At 44.2% G+C, this 7,364-nt stretch overlaps 1 long non-coding RNA gene across 1 annotated transcript; it reads right to left on the bottom strand.

Moving 5' to 3' along the window:
• Nucleotides 1-2,547: 2,547 nt before the first annotated feature.
• Nucleotides 2,548-7,311, bottom strand: LOC143443583 (uncharacterized). Its single transcript, XR_013112702.1, has 3 exons — nucleotides 7,160-7,311; nucleotides 6,633-6,862; nucleotides 2,548-4,116 (listed from the first exon to the last, which is right to left on the bottom strand). It is a non-coding gene; the product is annotated as an uncharacterized LOC143443583 (long non-coding RNA).
• Nucleotides 7,312-7,364: the final 53 nt, after the last annotated feature.

Here is a 7,364-nt window from a genome sequence, read left to right as displayed (position 1 = left end):
CTAGTTAAGAACTCTGGTTGCCATGGAGCTCATCCTGCAGAGGGGCTGCCCCAGATTCCCAACCATTAGAGATTACTCTTTTTCCATTACTCGGAAACTATGAGCCAAAATAAGCCTGTCCTTGAAGTTGCTTCTGCCAGGTCTTTGGTCTTAATAGATAATACGAGCCTCAGAGTAGAAAGATGCTTTCTCTGACTTGAGATCTAGAGCCCTTAGAGGAAAAAAAAATCCATAAATCCCAACTTAGAAATTCTTCATAGGGATTTATTTCAGCCTGGTATTTCATGCTTTGACCTTCTAAGGGTCAAAAGATAAATGAGTGAATACGATCTTAGCACTTTGTGTCACAACTGAAGACACACACACACACACACACACACACACACACACACACAGAGAGCAGCAGGGCTCCGAGGTTTTCAGAGTTGGCAAACATTCTGTAGATTAGCAGTGTGCTTCCACTGGTGAGATGAGGAAGACAAGCAGTTCCCACACAGACACTTCCTTCAGCTGCCGGTGGGAAGCTCAAGGCTATTTAGGAAGCCCCCTGGGATCTACAAGCATATGTTTCATTAGTCTGTTGTCTATTTGATAGAAGATGGAGTCTAAGGGGAAAACAAATATCAACTGAGAAGATGCTCCTTTCAGATTGGCCTGTGGATGAGGGCCCAGCCCATGGTGGGTGGTGCCACTTCTGGGCACTGGTTTATAAGAAAGCAGGCTACGTGATCCACAGAGAGCCAGGTAATAAGCAGCACCCCCACATGGCCTCTGCTTCAGTTCCTGCCTTAAGTTCCTGCACAACTTTCCCTCAGTGATGGACCACGAAACGTAAAATAAACCCTTTCCTCAAATGAACTTTGGCCACCGCGTTTGTCACAGTGATGCTATCCTAACCAGGGAGCCTTGTAATTCATTGTTGTTATTATGCACTATTTCTCACTGCTTGCAATGGGTACCTGATTCCTATGGACCTCTACCAATCTGTTTCTATGGCATTGCTTTTAAAGAATGTTTGATTACAGATAAGTGTACAGATTGGCAGACTGTCTACTGATTGGGGTCTAGATGAACAAATTAGGATATAGACACGAAATGGGATGTCATAGGCTGAGAAAAAAAGAAACTGTTATGTATCAAAGTGGAGAATCCTCTAGGGGAGCTAGGTTTGCTGTAACTGTATCACTCAAAAGCCTAAGACGGGAGGGTCAAAAGTTCAAGACCAGTGTGGGACACATAGCCTGCTTCAGGCTACTCTGGGTTATGAAAACAGATCCCGTCTTGGGTGAAAAAAAATTGTTAATAGAAGGCACAGATCATGGAGGGCAACAGCTATCCTACCCGTTTTTCTCTTTTGTAAGTCAGAGGGAAGAAAACACATGTCTATTGATTTATTTGGTTTGATGAGACAGGGCTGTATGTAGCCCAGGCTGGCCTCAAACTTACTAGGTAGCTGAGGATGACCTTGAACTCTTTAAACTCTGGTCTCCACCTTGTGAATGCTGGAATTATAGATGTATGTCACGTGTCCAGTGTGTGTAGATTTAAACATGTATAAAGTTTTAGGGCCACCCAGAGGGCTCAGCAGGCAAGGGGGGATGCTTCCATATGTGACAACCTGAGTTTGATCCCTGAGACTCACATATGGAAGGAAAGAGACTACCAAAAGGTGTCCTCTGATGTCCATACGTTTCTTGTAGCGTGGGCATGCCCCCTCATAAAGGAATAGTAAATATATAAATATTGTAATAGTTAATAAGTAAACTGTCTTGGCAAATAAATTTCTTTTTAAAAAGATAACCAAGAGGCAATGGTAGTGGACCCTTGTGACAAGTGGTGGTTCAGAGCTGTAGGTTAGGGAGGAAGCACGAATGTCTCCACTAGGACACTTTATGCAGCATGAGACAGTATCAACAAATAACCAGAGATCAGAAAGAAAAAAATATTAGAGAAAATACCACTGGCCCTCTGTATCAACTAGGGTCAAAACATGGGGACTTGTAAAACACACATGTTGAACATTACTGTAAGAAATTATAGCCGTCAGCTGTCAGTGCTAGGCGGGAGGGTCAAAAATCTGTGCATCCAGAAGTGCTGGCTGGCGGTTCTCAGGCAGGAGCTGATGCCACGGGACTTTCTTTTCCTCAGAGAACCTCAGTTCCGTTTTTAGAACCTCTCAGGTAATTGGATCAGGCTCCTTAGATTATGGAGGATAACCTTTACTTAAGCTCAGTGGATTATAGGTGTTAGCCATGTCTACAAATACCCTCACAGCAAAATATAGATTGAATAACTAGAGTCTCCTTGATACCGGCCTTGGTCCCCCTCCCACTCCACCCCTGTCTTTCTCTCTCTGAAATCCATCTTGGGAGAAGCTTTAAATCTCTGAGTAAAGGCAACATGTATACAGTGTGACAGAAAAACAGGTCGTATTCCCTGGGCTTTCTGAGATAATTCTGAGGTCAAATGTATTTTGTTAAGTCTAAGATTAGAACCATTATTATTTTCATGCTGGTATTGAACAAAATGCCACCAATTCAATTGTCAGTCTATTGATAACAAAAGATGCCTTTTATTCTGATGATGTTAAATACTTGTGTGCATCAATGTAGCTTCCCCAGAGAGGCAGCATTTAAGAAATCACATGTCCATTTGTAGATAAGAACATATATACAAAGAGGTTTAATGGGGAGGTAGTGGGGCTTTTCTTATCTCTTGGTGAATTTAAATCAGGGACCCAGACAATCAATGGCCACCAAAATCACCCTGAACCAGTGGCTTCTGGGTTTGTCTCACTCCCAAGAAGAATAACAAGAATAAGAAGAATAAAATGTAGACAAGGAGTGAACAGAGCAAACATAGATTTATTAAGGAGAAGTGGGAGAGAACAACTCCAGAGTAGGTGGGACTCCAAAGGAGAAATATTGGTATACGCTATGTCCAGTGGCCTTTTATGGGTCTAATGACCAGGACTGGATGGAGGCCAAAATGATCTTTATTGAGACAGGTTGTTGTCTGAGTACACTGTTGGTTAAGCCAATAAGGCATCCATTTGGCCTATTTAAGCTCCTTGTGGTCAGTCATAGAATTGTTAGTCCATTTAGGGGTGGGGGGTGGGCGTGTGCTGTATAGCTAATCTGTGATCCATCATGGGTCCCTGTGTCAAGAGGCAGATACTGAATATCTTGGTAATGTAAGTATTGCCAAAGGGGAGGTGTCTCCTGTCTCAACACTATTCAGAAGGCAGGGAATCCCTACCATCTGAAATCAAGGTACTCAGGGGGTCAGGGAATGCCCAGCCCATGCATGGAGGCTTGAGATCCAGTAGTGTAAGACGTGGCTCAAATCTGAAGGCTTCAGAACCAGGGACACTGATGATAGAGATGAGATGGATATCCCAGCTTGATCAGGGGATCAAACTCACCCCTTCTCGGTCTTCTGTGGTATACAGATCCTCAGTAGCTGAGCTGGAGCTCAGATGCCCCATGAGTTCAGTGTCTTTATCAAGTCCAGTGGTAAAGAAATGTCTTGAGACACATACAGACATAGTGTCTTCCAAACTACCTGGAGCTCCCTCGGCCCAGGCTAGCTGACACGTAAAATTAACCATCACATTGCACGTGCCTTAGAACAGTGAAAGTTCTTTCGGTGCTTCTGTTGGACCAGGCCAGACCAATGACTGAGATGTATGCATTTCAACTCTGTTTCAGGAAATGTAATTCTATCACATACACCACATCTTGGGGATTATCCATCTGTGGTCTACTTCAGGAACTGAAAATTAGCTGTGTCTATGATGACTCTAAAATGTCACCAAAGAATCCCTGTAAAAGACATATTCCTTTCTCCTATCCACCCATAGTATGGGGTGGGGATTGGAAGTCATTTTGGGGGTGAGAGCCAAGGCTGAGAAGAGCCAGTTTTCAGGACTCTTTCTTACCTCCTGGCATCCGGTCCCTACTTTGAACAGGCAGTATGCCAGCAGCAGCTCATGCATTATTTGTCTATGGTACTGCAAATAACTGTAGTAGATTTCTGCATGTGGTATTTCCTTGTCTTCTCTGACACCCAGAGAGTGCAGGCAGAGGCTTATCCAATGTGTTCCACATGCTGTACCTAAATATTAAAAGATCAGTGTCACATCATGTTCATCACAGCAATATGTACATCTTGTGCTTTCGAAGTTTAATGGCCCTCAGTTTGGTCTAATGTTAGTTCACAAGGATGCCAAAACCTCCCTGATGTTCAGTTTAGTTTCCTACATGCACACGCACCTCTCTCTCTCTCTCTCTCTCTCTCTCTCTCTCTCTCTCTCTCTCGCTCTCTCTCTCTCTCACACACACACACACACACCTCTCTCACACACATACACACACATCTCTCTCACCTCTCTCTCTCACACACACACACACATCTCTCTCACATACACATACACACACATCTCTCTCTCACCTCTCTCTCTCTCTTTCTCTCTCTCTCACACACACACCTCTCTCACACACACATACACACACATCTCTCTCACCTCTCTCTCTCTCACACACATACACACACATCTCTCTCACCTCTCTCTCTCACACACACACACACATCTCTCTCACACACATACACACATATCTCTCTCTCACCTCTCTCTCTCTCTCTCTCTCTCTCTCTCTCTCTCTCTCTCTCTCTCTCTCTCTCTCTCTCTCTCTCTTCCATGCACGCATACTCTCAGTTGGGAGTCATAATTCTTACCAGTGTGAGAAGAAATGGTGCCCGACGCAGCTGAGTCATCTTAATCAGTTATAGTGACCTACAAGCCACCAGGGAGTCGGTGGCAAGCCCTTCCATTTGTCAGTGCCAACGCTCTTGCATGTAGCAAGTGTTTGAACATTACTTCATTCAGTGGGGCTACTGTCTGTAGGATGCTGGTTCTGATTCCCAACTTCAAAAAGGCCAAAATCTCAGGCGCTGACTGTGTTCAGCAGAGCCCACTTGTCTTGCTGTCTACTGCTTTGTTGTGTTTTATGGAGTCTACAAAGGAATCTTGTTTTTGAAACCGTGTGTTCCACAAAGTGAGATATGATTCCCACTGCTTTAAACTCCAAAGTGGGAACGTAATGATAAAGAATGACCATTCTGCTTTTATTTAAACTGAGAGTAAGAAATATGGTACAAGACGAAAAACTTTAAAAACAACCCAATCACAGACGTGTGGAGGTCAGAGGACAACCTGTTTAGTGGGTGCTGTCCCTCCACCACAGAGTGAGTTCTGGGGTGGAACTCAGGCTATCAGTCTTGGTACCAAGCATCTTTGTCTGCTAAGCTATCAGGCAGGACAAATCAAAGATTTTTTTTTTTTTTTTTTTTTTTTTTTTTTTGCTATTGTTTGTTTTCCTTTTTGGCTTTAGTTGGTTAGTTGGTTAGTTGGTTTTAGTTTTTGAGGTAGAGTCTTGCTGGTTGGCTGGAACTCATTACGTAGACCAGACTGGGCTCAATATCACAGAGGTCTGCCTGCCTCTGCCTTCCAAGGGCTGAGATTAAAGCCCTGCTTTGCTCCGACCTGTGAAATCACAGGTTGTTATTTCCAAAGATCCAAGCAGTAACATAGAGTACATGTGGACTACTTAGCAAGATGGCATCATCTTAGACTTTGAAATTTATATACTTAACTGATTTCTGTTTCTTGAGAAATAAATTATAAACAACTCAAATCCTAAATGTCGTTCCTCATTTGTCAAATATAGAGGTGTTGGGCTGGAGCGATGGCTCAGTGGATAGATAGAGTGCTTGCTGGGAAAGGATGAGGACCTGAGTTTGGATCCTCAGCCTCCAGGCAATGTCTGGGTGTGGTGTCTGCTGGGGAGGTAGAGGAGACAGGTAGAATTCAAGGGCTTCCTGACTACCCAGTGCCTCAGAAGTGGTGAGTTCCAGGTTCAGTGAGAAACCCTGTTGTAAAAAAATAGGGACTATAACGTTCATAAGCCAGTATTAGTTCTAACTGCATTCTAAATAAGTCTCATTATACCCACAGATAGGCGTAGCTTTCAGCTCTCATCAATGAAGCACCTTTTTTTAAGAGACTGGGATCATTCTAGAAAGCCACAGCTGGTCCAAACACAGGGAACAACTGTTGGTGGAGTGGCCATCTGCAATAAATATATTTGCAACACAGGCTATGCATCTAAGGCTTAGGGAACATCAGGACAGAAAGGGCAGAAAAAGGGCAGGAGCCAGAGGACCAGGATGTTTGCTGTAAGACAGTGCCTACTGTGTGTGACTAGGGAGAGGACCAGGATGTTTGCTGTAAGACAGTGCCTACTGTGTGTGACCAGGGAGAGGACCAGGATGTTTGCTGTAAGACAGTGCCTACTGTGTGTGACCAGGGAGAGGACCAGGATGTTTGCTGTAAGACAGTGCCTACTGTGTGTGACCAGGGGGAGGACCAGGACATCTGGTGTAAGATAGTGCCTACTGTGTGTGACCGGGAAGCTGCACCCATAAAAATCTCAAAAAACAAAACAAACAGAAAAACCCAAACAAACAAACAAATGAACACAAAACAATAAAAAAAACCAACCAACCAAACCTCACAGCAAGACCTGCACAGTAAACAGCATGGACTGGTAACAGTCATGCCGCTGTCCTACCTCTGGAAGAAGAGCTCCAGGCAATCGATGGCTTCTTTGAGAGGAACCACCTCTTTCCCAAGGACAAGCCTCTTGCAAGGGTATCCTATACCAAGCAGTCGGCTCTCAACACAGACACAGATGAGTGATACAAAGCGGCCTCAGCCATTAATAATTGAAGACGAGGTCATGAATCTGAGGTGTGTCTGAGGTCATGAGCTTGAGGTGTGTCTGTGGGGGGCACGGAGGAGCTGGAGGAGTAGGAATGATGTAAGCACAATTCTCACAGATGAAACCCCCGAAGACAGTTACCTTTAAAAGGAGGCTACGGAGGAAGGTACTCTAAGTGATTGGCCTCCATGCGTGTGAGCACAGGCAAGGCCACCCGGGCACACACACGTGTGCGTGCACGGATGCATCACTCATGCAAACTATGCAAGTAAAAAAAATAGGTCAAAACAAAACCCGGAAGTACTATTGTATTTGATGCAATGCCAAAGGAAGAAAACAAAAATCTCAGAATAAAGATTGAGGGGATGAGAGTATACCTGAAATGTTCAGGTGTCCGTCCATAAGTGCCTCTGTACAGCCCACGGAGCCCTTAGAGTCTAACGTTCAAGCCATTGGAATGCACAAGGAAAGGGATTGTACCTCAAAGACAGATTTTTGTTGTTGTTGTTGTTGTTAAAAGTCATTTGAAAAGTAGCTAAGGGTTCAAATTCCTGTCTTGCAAAAGAGGTTAAAGCCACTTGG

This window comes from Arvicanthis niloticus, chromosome 9 (genome assembly GCF_011762505.2).
Source record: "Arvicanthis niloticus isolate mArvNil1 chromosome 9, mArvNil1.pat.X, whole genome shotgun sequence".
Taxonomy (NCBI): domain Eukaryota; kingdom Metazoa; phylum Chordata; class Mammalia; order Rodentia; family Muridae; genus Arvicanthis; species Arvicanthis niloticus.
The sequence above is the reverse complement of the archived record's forward strand: the minus strand, read 5'-3'. Positions and strand labels throughout refer to the sequence as shown.